At 38.4% G+C, this 15,196-nt stretch overlaps 1 protein-coding gene across 1 annotated transcript in view; it reads right to left on the reverse strand.

The window, feature by feature from the left end:
• LOC135363545 (IQ domain-containing protein M-like) overlaps positions 1 to 15,196 on the reverse strand; it is a 253,447-nt gene that overhangs the window by 82,667 nt on the left and 155,584 nt on the right. The window lies entirely within an intron of this gene.

The raw sequence follows: 15,196 nt of genomic DNA on the forward strand, positions 1-15,196 counted from the left end.
TTGAGGAAATATATAAATACAATCTACCTTGAGACAGGAGAGTATGTTTTGGGATAAAATGACACATCATTCACTTAGGGGTTTCTGTCTGGCAGACCTGTATGTTCAGAAGAGAAGGAACATTAGGCCATACAAGAAAAGAGAGGGGAGAGAGGGAGAAGGAAGCTACTAAGCAGCCTAAAAAGATAGGAAAATTGCATAAAATCACTATTTACTTGACAAACAGTTCCCAGTACAGTGCCTGAAACATAGTCAAAAAGGAACTTTCTAGGCCCTCATTCTATAGCCCCTTAGCTTTTTTTTTCTTCTTTCATAACCATAATTTTTTTTAATTTTATTTTATTATGTTATGTTAGACACCATACATTACATCATTAGTTTTTGATGCAGTGTTCCATGATTCATTGTTTGCGTATAACACCCAGTGCTCCATTCAATACGTGCCCTCTTTAATACCCATCACCAGGCTAACCCATCCCCACTCTCCTCCCTTCTAAAACCCTGTTTGTTTCTTAGAGTCCATAGTCTCTCATGGTTCATCTCCCCCACTGATTTCCCCCCCTTCATTTTTCCCTTCCTACTATCTTCTTTTTTTTTTTTAACATATAATGTATTATTTGTTTCAGAGGTACAGCCCCTTAGCTTTTATTTTAAACCCTTTCCTAGCTTTGCCATCTGTTTTCTTAGCCCACAAGAGATTAAGAGATGGAGATAAGTAACCTGATAAAAATAAGAAATTGCTGACCTCCAGACACTGAAGGAGGAAATCGGAAATAAAATTTGAAAAAGCCTCAGGAAAACTCAAAATCAGTCACTTTGTGCTGGAATATACCCCTGAAACAACTCTGGAGAAAACGGTGTGCAGGACAGAAACTATTCCTTGCAATCATGAACTTGCTTTAGTCATCTATTCTTTCAATATATATTTACTGATCACCTACCTTAAGTGACCTACCTTCTCAGTCCTTTTCTCATTTTCACCCTATCAGGAGTCTTTTTAGATATCTATATATTTTTTCTGAACAACCCCCACTGCTGCCATGAAAATGTAATACCACAAATATGCTATTTATCTTTTTATGTATTGTGGCCCTTTGGAGGGTCCCAAATCACTGTAATATCTAAGATTTTTTTTCACCCCTCAAGAACCAAGGTTTGCCCCCTTGAAGGCAGTATCACCCCCACAGAAGATGTAGCTCTACCTTGAGCCAGGCACTGAAGTATGTAATGGTGAACAAAATAGACAAGGTTTCTGCCCCTGTGGAACTCACTGTCTAGAGGGAGATAATTAAGAGAAGCTGAATATAGTAAGAAATGCAAGCATATAGTTCTGAGCCCATATTACTAGTCAGCTAGGTAAGAAAAGACTTCTTTGAGAAAGTGACACTTGAATTGAGATCTGAAGGATGGGTAGGATTATCTAGTGAAGAAGGAAAGGAAAAGCATCCAAGGTAGAGAGAACAATATGTACTAGGATTCTGTGGCAGGGGGCAGTATGGGAAGAGCAAGAGATTTAAAAAGACAAAAATGGATAGAACAATAAGAACACCTGAGAACATAATGTGCTATGAGGCCGGCAAAGGAGGCAGGAAGGTTACGGGCCATATTAAAGCTTTTAGTCTCCATTCTAAGAGCAAGTTGAAAAAAAAAAAAATGAATGGCCTTGAGCAGAAGCGGAATCTGTAACGTAATCAGATCACAGTAATCACACACATACAAACTGAATTATGTTCAAAGTGTTCTGTTTATGAATGCCTGGAATTATGGAAGTTGTAACGTTTTCAATGTTTTCCATTAAAATGACTATGATTTAAAAATTGATGCTTCTATGGTAGATTTTAATTACCTAGGAAATTAGACCACATCAAACAGTTAATTCTCAACAATACCAGGAAAAGCAGGTATTTTTCTATTTAAAATCAGACCAACTCATTGTGACATATGGAGTAATAAAGAAAATGAATAATGAATGTGCGCAACAGATGATTATTATGTTTAAAGTATGACAAGTAGAATGGTTATAAAATAATTGATGAAGAATAAATCCTGATAAGAGGCATAAGACATGTCCTCCTGAAAGCTGTAAGAGCCTCCCCTGAACTGATACACTATGCCATCCCTACTTAAATAAACAACAGCACTGCATCTCTTACCTTTCAATGCACTTGTTTCCTATCATATAAGAAATTCCCACTAGGGGCACGTGGGTGGCTCAGTTGGTTAAGCACCTGCCTTCAGCTTGGGGCATGATCCCAGGGTCCTGGGATCGAGCCCCATGTTGAGGTCCCCGCTCAGCAGGGGTCTGCTTCTCCCTCTCCCTGTGTCCTCCCCGCTGCTCATGGACTGCCTCTCTCTCAAATAAATAAATAAAATCTTTTAAAAAAAGGAATTCCCATCAGAAACCACACCATTTCAAGAAATGACTTTAACAGTCACTCAAGTCCTATTCTTTTGTCCTATAACAACGGGAAGGGAGTCTTAAAGAACTAAGAAATTTGTTTAAACTTAAGGTTCCATTAAGTTCCAAATACATCTTTGATTACTATCCTTCCTCAGTATGCTTGTACTTGTCCATGTGTGTGTGCACATAATGTTGAATATTAGTTTATAAAAAATCAAAAATTATCCTTTGAGGCTTTTCTACATTTTGAATTTTATTTTTTAAGATAATACCATAGTAGAGAAATGTAACTGTTGTTATTTAAGAGCAAACTGTGTGCCCCAACTGATGTTCTCAGGCTGACCAGGAAGTACGTAATATGAAAAAACGGCAGAGAGGTCTAAAAGGTTTTTTTTTTAAGGTTTTTTTGTTTTTTGTTTTTATGCTGTTTTAGAAAAACCTCACTTTGCTCAACCTAGCTATTCAACACTTTGGTCAGATATGTGCACACAACACGACCTTTGAAAAATCACTTCCTGCGTCGCTTTTATATTCCAAATGAGGTAGAGTTATATAAAGCGATCAACAACATTCCACAACCCCCCTGAAATGACAGAAACACTGCTCCATGCCATTCTGGAATACGGGGATGTGCTCCCACACCAGCAGAGGCCCTGAACCGATTCCAGGGCCCTTGGAAACTATCCAGTTGGGTGAGAAGCCAGATCAGAAAATATTTACCGAGAATTTTCACAAAAGGTCAGTCAAAATGGGGCCTCCGAGGACATTACAAATGACTCTAGGATGGGCCCAAGGAGTCGTGTGTGAACTGAAGTACTGAAAGGCCTGGCAGGGGTCAGACTGTCGCCCATGCCAGTCATCCCACAGCCCAGAAATTCATGGCCTACCCCAGAATGGGCTCCGCTCAGACATTCTGGCACTGCCTACGGCTGCACACTGAGTCATAGGATGTGGCAAATAGTCCAGCAATTATCATTCTGGCATCTCACAAAGCAAAACTCATGGGTTGCTTTTGTTCTGTTTTGTGAAGGCCAAGCTGACAAACAACAAAACAAAAGATGGCAGGAAACTTTTAAAAAGTTTCTTCACCAAATCCCTTTATGAAGTCAATTAGAAATTTGTGTTGTGGCATTGAGTGTAACTATTTTTTTTAATATATAAATAAAAGAAAGAGTGGTGTGTTAAAGGGCTTCTGAACAGCTCTGAGTGTTGCTTAATGATCTGGGATCCTGAAAATGTTCCCATTCTTCACTGTGGACTTTCCTCCCCCATTTGTGAAGACTCTCCACCCTTTTTCTAAAGAAGTGCACATCTCTGTAGTGGAGAGGTAACACACAGAGGGTGAGCAGTCAGAGGCAACAGCCTTTCATTGGGCTGCACCCTGCTGACCGACCCCATTCCCACTGCATCTTGTAGCATACCCAGGCCCTCCAAGAGGACCAGATCAATGGCGCTAAAAGGCACCAGAACACTCACATTTGAGCCCTGAGCAGTCCTTGAAATCACCATTTTTAACTATTACAGTTTATAGTACTATATTTATATAACATAAAATGTGGTCCTGAATTATTAAAATAAGCTTTCCCTCCTGTGGAGAAATTGCTCTGCAAATACAGAGCTGGCTGGATGACAGAGATAATATTTTCAGACATATTTTTCAGATATAATATTTCCCTGTCCTGCATCATAGCATATGATATATATATCATATGAAAATTCAATTTATATATGTAATATTTTCACTTTTTAATTAATAAACAGCTGGTTGGTGAGAGAAAATGTGTACTTTTATATACTGGAATTCCAGACCAAGAAGATTAACAATAGCATTCACAGTATCACACTTTTTTTTTCTTTTTAAAAGTAGGCAAATTGCTCAGGTATCTCTGCCTTAATAAGAGCTATTTTCAATGACATTTAGGTTAAAATTAGCAAAAGTCAGACTTCTATCTTTATCTGGTAATATCTGATGAAGATGAAATTTTGTGGCTTTAATTGACTCTTAAGGAAGCAAGCTTACTGGCCAGTCATCTCTGTAGGCCAAGGACCTCTTCCCATCCCTCAACACAGTTGTCTTTATTGATTTCACCTCACTAGACTTAAATTTTTATATTGGAACTGTGTGTAATATCCTGGTGAACAAATGAGCAAAACCCGCCTTTATTGTTGTTTTAGAGCATGGGGAAAAAAGAAATAAAGAAAACTTAATTAATTATCTTTGTATGTTTCAAAAAGCTAAGAGGTATCCTCCCTGTTACCATGGATATGAGCATCCTGTTTATAATAATGGTCTCTTCAAAGAAATTGAAGCTCATTAAAATCACCAATTACACAGTAGCAGTTCTATTGCAATGTCCCATTATATTTATAAAATTTATGTACCCTCAATATTTTGCTTTCAATAGTCTTTTGTAGCAGTTTTTTCCTACAATATGTTTTTCAACTGTCATTTTTAAATGATTAATATTTTAGTGTATTTTTAAACAAAATACAGATTCTATTCATTACAGTTCTGTTGGAGAAAACATAACTGTTTAACAGTTTAAAATATGTTTTTATTTTTACACATATTGTGTTCATGGAAAATAGGTTAAAATCTGTCAGTAAAAAAGTCAATTGTAGCTAACATTTTTTGAGTGCTCAGTATGTGTCAAGCCTTCTTTTAGGTGATCTGTATGCATTAACTAATCTGTGTTTTGGAATTTAGATTCGTTTGGCAGCCTTAGCAGAGGCTGAAATAAGTGATACTGTTTTGACTATACCGAAAAATGAAGTTTATTGATTAAACGTTCTACCCAGAGTATTGAAGAAAAAGGAAAGGAATTACGGAGATGTTTTTCCACTAGGTTAGTATGCTTCTAGTTCACCTTAAGATCTGCTTTATTAAAGTAGTTCACACAGTGGCTGTACCAGTTTGCCTTCCCACCAACAGGGCAGGAGAGTAGGTGGGTGGGGGAGGGGTGAAATAGGTGATGGGAGTTCAGGAGGGCACTTGTCATGATGAGCACCAGGTGTTGTATGGAGATGTTGAATCACTCTATTGTTCACCTGAAACTAACTGGAATTAAAATTTTCTAAAAATCCATTTTATGAAGTTAAAAAAGTAGTTATGTTTACCAGGAAGTCTAATAGTGAAGGTCGCCAACAATTACTGGGTATTTTTTTTTTTCAGGTACTATGCTACATTACTTTTGCATTAATCAATCCACAAATGCTCTTTTCAAGATTTTTATTTTATGGGTAAGGAAACTGGTGCTGAGGGAAGTAAATAATTAGTCCCAAGACACACAACTAATAGTGATAGAGGTGAGATTGAGCCCTAATTACTCTACTCTTCTACTCCAGAACCTAAGGTCTTAACTAAATTATCTATTTTTATTATTATATATGATAATATAAACTACATAGCCTTCCCTTATAGATAACTTCATATATATTTTTATATTTTTATATATATCATCACATATATATCTTAATACATATAAAACATATAAAATACATAGATATTATATATGTATATATGTATGTGTATATATATGTATGTGTATATATATAAAATATAAATGTATATATATATGTATGTGTGTATATATATATATACATATATTTCAGCCTTTCACTCTGCAACCAGGCTTGGAGAATAGAATAGGAACACAATGAAGGTGACCACAGTGGATATCATAATCTAAAAGTTATGTCTTTGGGTTCTATAGCAAAAAGGAAAATGTGAACCTAGGTCACCCCAGGTCTAAAAAATTCCTCAAGACTTAAAAATGACAAGACTAGTGAATTTTTCTTCATTAGAGCATTTAAATTATGTTTTTATGTTTTGAGCATGGAAAATCCAACTGTAGATACCTAGAGCCCTCTCAAAGGGACCTAACTCATATTTGCATTCTATCATCTTCTTGGAGTCAATGTACACTGACTGAACTTAAAGCTATGGATTGATTTCCTTTAGTGTTGGTTGTAAGCAGTAGTAGTATCTGTAATACAGACCCGCATTTCTAGTCCATTATCCAGAAGAATGAAGAATGGCCTGAAAGAGATCAGGGGCTGCCTACAGGGATGGTGCCAGAGAGCTGGTAGGAACCTGAGTTGACTGTGGCACAGCAAAGGGTGTGACTGATTAGCTCCCCTGCACAGGGGGGTGAAGGTGGGGGTTGGGAGTGCCGGGACCATGCTGAGCCTCTAGCTATCCATCAGCCAGGGCTACTCAGAACCATATATACACAATTCCTCAGGAAACTCTTCTGCATGCTTTATATCATGAACTTTTTAAGGAAAAATAAAGAAACAGAAAAAATAAAGAGAAGTATATAAACAACATTTTTAAAAAATTCTACCTGGATATGGGGAACCTGGGTGGTGCAGTTGGTCAAGCCGCTGGCTCTTGATTTCAGCTCAGGTTGTGATCTCAGGGATCTGAGATAGATCCCTGCTCAGCAAGGAGTCCACTTGGGACTCTCTCTCCCTCTCCCTCTGCCCCTGTATCCCCTCTCTAAAATAAATAAATAAATTTTTTTTAAAATTCTATCTGGATAATGAATAGGTGGGTGCTCATTATATTAGTTTCTGTATTTCTCTATGTTTTGAAATACTTTTAAATAAAAATATATTATATAAAATATATATATAAATATTATTTACATGCTTAAATTTTTAAATCAACTTCATTAAGTAACAGAGAATTTAGATTTCTATGATTATTAAACATAAAATTCTCCTTACAGAAATGAAGCAGTTTTGTTAAATTCAGTGAAATGTTGACATGTGAGAATTTCTTACCTTAAAATGACTAAACATTTCATACATCTGCAGATAGGTGCAAAATTACTATCAACTCCCCTCTTCTGTTACAAAATTAATGAGTATTCAGTGAAGCCATAACAAAGAATTTTCCTCTAGGCATGTTATAAAAACATTTCTAGTTCTAGTATGAAGGCAAAATCTTGACTGAAATTCAATGATTTAAAATATGCACATTTTTGAAGATGATGAATGCCACACCAAGTAATTCTTTTGATTTTTCTTATATTTAAAATCCCTGTCCTACCTTATAATGAATGTTTTCCTCAGGGAAGATTGAGGAACAATTAATGATTAAATTCAGAGTATTCTCATTTCATCCTACTACTTAAGGGTATGGAGCTCCAATAAATTCTGAGTATCACTAAAGGACTCAATTGATACTACTGTATCTTCTTCACAAAGGATAATTTTGTTCAAAACTGATACCTCGGGAAGGAGAGCACACGTGATCTGCGGCTTGTTGCTTGGATGCTGGACAGATGGGATACTTTGGCAATTACTCTGGTATGCTGTGAATACTGCTGCTTTTGACAGTTCACTGAGCTTCCTTTAAAACAACTATATTGAAGTTTTGGAGAAGGAAAGATGGCAGAGGAGTAGGGGACCCTATTGCAACTAGTCCTCAGAATTGAGCTGGATATCTACCAGACCACTCTGAGCACCCACGAAACCAGCCTGAGATGTAAGAAGATCTGGATCTCTACAAACAGTATATCGCAGGCGGTTGGTTTTGAGGTAGAAGTGGGGAGCCGTGATTCCGTGGGCAGATATCAGAGGATAAACAGCAGCGGGAGGGTGCCTGGTCGTGGGGATCCTACACCACCGGTGAGTGACAGCCTCCCGCACTGCGGACAGGGCACAGACTTGCAGAACTGTAGTGGCGGGGAAAGGACTTTAGGGCAGGCCCCAGGGTGGAAACCCGGAGCGGCGGGGTCGCGCGGGCGAACTGGGAGAGGCTGGCGGTTTTAGAAGGACAAAGGGCAGAGACGTGCCCCGACCTGGAGGCAGGACTGGAGGCGCTGCGGAGGGGCGCACAACCCAGGACGCTGCAGTTTATAGCAGCACAGACAGAAACGGAGACAGTGTGGCCTGGAGAGCTCACTGAAGGACAGACTGTGATCTCTCTACTCTGAGGCAGAGGGTTGGAAACGGTCTCTTCTGCTCTGACTCGCAGAAGAGACGTGGAAAGCCACCAGAGAACAAGAGCCCCAAAAACTGATTCCCGCTGAGCCCATCCCCTGCCACAGGGGTGCAGGGCAACTCCGCCCAAACGGGGTTGCCTGAGTAACAGTGCAGCAGGCCCCTCTCCCAGAAGACAGGCTGGGAAAACAAGAGGCCAGCAACCCTAAGGTCCCAAGAAAACAGGTGCATCTTGCTTGGGTTCTGGTCAATAATTTGGACTCTATACATTCCCTCAAACACCCATCAACAGAATGACTAGGAGGAGGAGCCCCCAAAATAGAAAAGACTCAGAGATTATGATTTATGCTGCAGATTTACAAATGGATGCAGATATAACCAAGATGTCGGAGATGGAATTCAGGCTAGCAATTGTGAAGACAATGGCTAGAATGGAGAAATCAATTAATGACAACATAGAGTCTCTAAGGGCAGAAATGAAAGGGGAATTGGCAGAACTTAAAAATGCTATCAATGAGATCCAATCCAATCTAGATAATCTAACAGCTAGGGTAAGTGAGGCAGAAGAACGAATAAGCGACCTGGAAGACAATATAATAGATAAAAAGGGAAAAGAGGAGGCCAGGGAAAAACAACTCAGAATCCATGAAAATAGAATCAGAGAAATAAGTGACACCATGAAGCGTTCCAATGTCAGAATAATTGGAATCCCAGAGGGAGTGGAGAGAGAGAGAGGACTAGAAAATGTATTTGAGCAAATCCTAGCTGAGAACTTCCCTAATCTGGGGAATGAAACAAACATTCGAGTCCTAGAGGCAGAGAGGACCCCTCCCAAGATCAAGGAAAACAGGCCAACACCCCGGCATGTAATAGTAAAACTTGCAAATCTTAGAACCAAGGAAACCATCTTAAGGGCAGTTAGGGGGAGGAGATTCCTTACGTACAGAGGGAGGAACATCAGAATAACGTCAGACCCATCCACAGAGACCGGGCAAGCCAGAAAGGCCTGGCAAGACATGTTCAGGGTACTAAATGAGAAGAACATGCAGCCAAGAATACTTTATCTGGCAAGGCTTTCATTTAGAATGGATGGAGAGATGCAGACCTTCCACGACCGGCAGAAACTGAAAGAATATGTGACCACTAAGCCGGCCCTGCAAGAAATATTAAGGGGGGTTCTATAAAAGGAGAAAGACCCCAAGAGTGATATACAACAGAAATTTACAGGGACAATCTGTAAAAACAACATCTTCACAGGCAACATGATGACAATTAATTCATGTCTTTCAATAATCACTCTCAACGTGAATGGCCTAAATGCTCCCATAAAATGTCACAGGGTTGCAGATTGGATAAAAAGACAGGACCCATCCATATGCTGCCTACAAGAGACTCATTTTGAACCTAAAGATACATCCAGACTGAAAGTGAAGGGATGGAGATCCATCTTCCATGCCAGCGGACCTCAAAAGAAAGCTGGGGTAGCAATTCTTATATCAGACAAATTAGATTTTAAACTAAAGTCTGTAATTAGAGACACAGAAGGACACTATATCATTCTTAAAGGGTCTATCCAACAAGAAGATCTAATAATTGTAAATATCTATGCCCCCAACATGGGAGCAGCCATCTATATAAGCCAACTGTTAACCAAAATAAAGAGTCATATTGATAACAATACGTTAATCGTAGGAGACCTCAGTACTCCACTCTCAGCTATGGACAGATCATCTAAGCACAAAATCAACAAGGAAACAAGAGCTTTGAATGATACGTTGGACCAGATGGACCTCATAGATATTTACAGAACATTCCACTCTAAAACAGCAGAATACTCATTCTCTCGAGCGCACATGGAACTTTCTCCAGAATAGACCACATACTGGGTCACAAATCAGGTCTCAACTGATACCAAAAGATTGAGATTATTCCCTGCATATTCTCAGACCACAATGCTCTAAAACTGGAACTCAATCACAAGAAAAAATTTGGCAGAAATTCAAACACTTGGAAGCTAAAGACCACTCTGCTCAAGAATGTTTGGGTCAGCCAAGAAATCAAAGAAGAACTTAAACAATTCATGGAAATCAATGAGAACGAAAACACATCGGTCCAAAACCTATGGGATACTGCAAAGGCGGTCCTAAGGGGGAAATACATAGCCATCCAAGCCTCACTCAAAAATATAGAAAAATCCCGAATTCACCAACTAACTCTACACCTTAAAGAACTAGAGAAAAAGCAACAAACGATACCTAAGTCATGCATTAGAAGAGAAATAATTAAAATTAGATCAGAAATCAATGAATTAGAAACCAGAAACACAGTAGATAAGATCAACAAAACTAGAAGTTGGTTCTTTGAGAGAATTAATAAGATCGATAAACCACTGGCCAGACTTATCCAAAAGAAAAGAGAAAGGACCGAAATTAATAAAATTATGAATGAAAGGGGAGAGATCATGACTAACACCAAGGAAATAGAAACAATTATGAGAAATTATTATCAACAACTATATGCCAATAAACTGAGCAATCTGGATGAAATGGAGGCCTTCCTGGAAACCTATAAGCTGCCAAGACTGAAACAGGAAGAAATTGACAACCTGAATAGGCCAATAACCAGTAAGGAGATTGAAGCAGTGATCAAAAACCTCCCAAAAAACAAGAGTCCAGGGCCTGATGGATTCCCTGGGGAATTCTACCAAACATTCAAAGAGGAAATAATAACTATTCTACTGAAGCTGTTTCAAAAAATAGAAACAGAAGGAAAACTTCCAAACTCATTCTATGAGGCCAGCATTACCTTAATCCCCAAACCAGGCAAAGACCCCATCAAAAAGGAGAATTTCAGACCGATATCCCTGATGAATATGGATTCCAAAATCCTCAACAAAATCCTAGCTAATAGGATCCAACAATACATTAAAAGGATCATCCACCAGGACTAAGTGGGATTTATCCCCGGGATGCAAGGGTGGTTCAACATTCGCAAATCAATCAATGTGATAGAACACATTAATAAGAGGAGGGAGAAGAACCATATGGTCCTCTCAATTGATGCAGAAGAAGCATTTGACAAAATACAACATCCTTTCCTGATTAAAACTCTCCAGACTATAGAGATAGAGGAAACATTGCTCAAGTTCATAAAATCCATCTATGAAAAACCCACAGTGAATATCACCCTCACTGGGGAAAAGCTGAGAGCCTTTCCTTAAGATCAGGAACACGTCAAAGATGCCCACTTTCACCACTATTGTTCAACATAGTACTAGAAGTCCTACCAACAGTAATCAGACAACAAAAAGAAATAAAAGGTATTCAAACTGGCAAAGAAGAAGTCAAACTCTCTCTTTTCACAGATGACATGATACTTTATGTGGAAAACCCAAAAGACTCCACCCCCAAATTACTAGAAGTCATCCAGCAATTCAGTAATGTGGCAGGACACAAAATCGATGCACAGAAATCAGGTGCTTTCTTATATACTAACAACGCAACTGTAGAAAGAGAAATTAGAGAAACGATTTCATTTATAATAGCACCAAAAACCATAAGATACCTTGGAATAAACCTAACCAAAGAGGTAAAGGATCTGTACTCTAGGAAATACAGAACACTCATGAAAGAAATTGAAGAAGACACAAAAAGATGGAAAAATATTCCATGCTCATGGATCAGAAGAATAAACATTGTTAAAATGTCTAGCTTACCCAGAGCAATCTATACCTTCAACGCCATCCTGATCAAAATTCCAATGACATTTTTCAAAGTGCTGGAACAAACAATCCTAAAATTTGTATGGAATCAGAAAAGACCCCGAATCGCCAAGGAGATGTTGAAAAAGAAAAACAAAGTTAGGGACATCACGTTGCCCGATTTCAGGCTATATTACAAAGCCATGATCACCAAGACAGCATGGTACTGGCACAAAAACAGACATATAGACCAATGGAACAGAATAGAGAACCCAGATATGGACCCTCAACTCTATGGTCAAATAATCTTTGACAAAGCAGGAAAAAACATGCAGTGGAAAAAAGACAGTCTCTTCAATAAATGGTGCTGGGAAAATTGGACAGCCACATGCAGAAGAATGAAACTAGACCATTCTCTGACACCATTCACAAAGATAAACTCAAAGTGGATGAGAAACCTCAATGTGAGACAGGAATCCATCAAAATCCTAGAGGAGAACATAGGCAGTAACCTCTTTGACATTGGCCACAGGAGCTTCTTTCAAGGTACATCTCCAAAAGCTAGTGAAACAAAAGCAAAAATGAACTATTGGGACTTCATCAAGATAAAAAGCTCCTGCACAGCAAAGGAAACAGTCAACAAAACAAAGAGGCAACCCACAGAATGGGAGAAGATATTTGCAAATGACACTACAGATAAAGGGCTGGTATCCAAAATCTATAAAGAACTTCTCAAGCTCAGCACCCAAAAAACAAATAATCAAGTCAAAAAGTGGGCAGAAGATATGAAAAGACACTTCTCTGAAGAAGACATACAAATGGCTAACAGACACATGAAAAAATGTTCATCATCATTAGCCATCAGCGAAATTCAAATCAAAACCACATTGAGATACCACCTTACACCAGTTAGAATGGCAGAAATGGACAGGGAAAGAAACAACAAATGTTGGAGAGGTTGTGGAGAAAGGGGAACCCTCTTTCACTGTTGGTGGGAATGTAAGTTGGTACAGCCACTTTGGAAAACAGTGTGGAGGTTCCTCAAAAATTTAAAAATAGAGCTACCCTATGACCCAGCAATTGCACTCCTGGGTATTTACCCCAAAGACACAGATGTAGTGAAAAGAAGGGCCATATGCACCCCAATGTTCATAGCAGCAATGTCCGCAATAGCCAAACTGTGGAAAGAGCCGAGATGCCCTTCAACAGATGAATGGATAAAGAAGATGTGGTCCATATATACAATGGAATATTACTCAGCCATCAGAAAGGATGAATACCCAACTTTTACATCAACATGGATGGGACTGGAGATTATGCTGAGTGAAATAAGCCAAGCAGAGAAAGTCAATTATCATATGGTTTCACTTATTTGTGGAACATAAGGAATAGCATGGAGGATATGAGGAGAAGGAAGGGAAAAATGGGGGGGGGGGGGAGTGGAGGGAGAGATGAACCATGAGAAACTATGGACTCCGAGAAACAAATAGGGTTTTAGAGGGGAGGGGGGAGGGGGGATTGGTTAGCCTGGTGATGGTTATTAAGGACAGCACGTACTGCATGGAGCACTGGGTGTTATACGAAAACAATGGATCGTGGATCACCACATCAAAAACCAATGATGTATTGTATGGTGACTAACATAACATAATAAAATTAAAAAAAAAAAAACGTGATACCTCAAATTATTTGAGGAATAAGGGCTTTGCTTTCACAATGATAGTTTTTCTATGTTATATAATAATGCTGGGGTCTGAATCTTAGCCTCTGATTCATGGTACTTTCATTTTAGTCTCAATATAAGAGAAAAGTAGTGTTGGAAAATGAGATACCAGTCTGTGAAAGTGCATAGTCATACATTCGTGAAATATATAATCATTGATGCATTCAGAGTTTGTCCATTATGCTCCTTATGAGCAAAATTGAACACTTTCCATTTTCATTTCCCCCTCTCCTTTTAAGAGTCCCCATGAGCATTTTCTATATTTTATAGATAATTCTCAATTATGTAATTAACATTCGTCACTAATATTTATAAGTGAAAAAAATAACAATCCAAAAATATTAACTGAAGACTTCTCCTTCTACCCATCAATAGTCCTTTCTAGGAATTTCAATCTCACATTTATAGAATAAGAACCTGAGGTTTCAAATGTAAAATTTAATAAAATAGATAAAAAATGGTAATGGCTTCTCAGAAAACAGTAAGTCACAGGGGGAAAAAACTGGAAATATCAGAATTATTAAAGCAAGAAAAACTCGGGCGCCTGGGTGGCTCAGTTGGTTAAGCGACTGCCTTCGGCTCAGGTCATGATCCTGGAGTCCCGGGATCGAGTCCCACATCGGGCTCCCTGCTCGGCAGGGAGTCTGCTTCTCCCTCTGACCTTCCCCCTCTCATGTGCTCTCTCTCTCACTCTCTCAAATAAATGAATAAATAAAATCTTTAAAAAAAAAAAAAAAAAAAAGCAAGAAAAACTCTCAGTTTGGTAGATTCGTGGAGAAAATTATATGAAACAGATCTAATAAAACATATTTTATAATATGGATTCAACTAGATATATGTTTTCTTTTATAATTCTTATTTTTCTCCTTTATTTCAGAGTATTTGTATCTGGTTGAAAATGAACTCATTTTACACAACTTCTAAAACTGCCAGTTATGTTGGAAAAAGAAATGGATACTTCAATTAAAAAGCCATCATGCCACATTTTCATCACATTTTAAAATGCATGCAGAAAAGGACAGCCTTGAACACTTGAAGTTTTGAGGTTACCTAGAAAAATTATACTGCAGTCATTGGTTTGTGAAGAAAGCTCAATCACCCTATCTTGCTCATCATTCTTTGTAATTGATGATACCACTATATGAAAAGGAGACTACGATAAACTGGCTGGAATCTTGGGCATAATTCCTTAAACCTCAGTTTTCTGCTCTGCAAAATGAAAAAAAAAAAATCTACTTATCTATATGTCTATCTATCTATCTACTACCTATTACCTTCCTCAGTAAAATTGAAGTAATCACAGTCAGCAGTGTTTTATAATGCTTTCTTTGAATCACATGACAACTGCAAATATCCACAAAAACAGTAGGAGCATGAGGTCTGTCCTTGCTAGAACACTGAATGGCTGTTACCCTGCTTT

Source organism: Mirounga angustirostris, unplaced genomic scaffold (genome assembly GCF_029215605.1).
Source record: "Mirounga angustirostris isolate CCGP_5_RB_7025 unplaced genomic scaffold, mMirAng1.0.hap1 SCAF_2, whole genome shotgun sequence".
NCBI classification, from domain to species: domain Eukaryota; kingdom Metazoa; phylum Chordata; class Mammalia; order Carnivora; family Phocidae; genus Mirounga; species Mirounga angustirostris.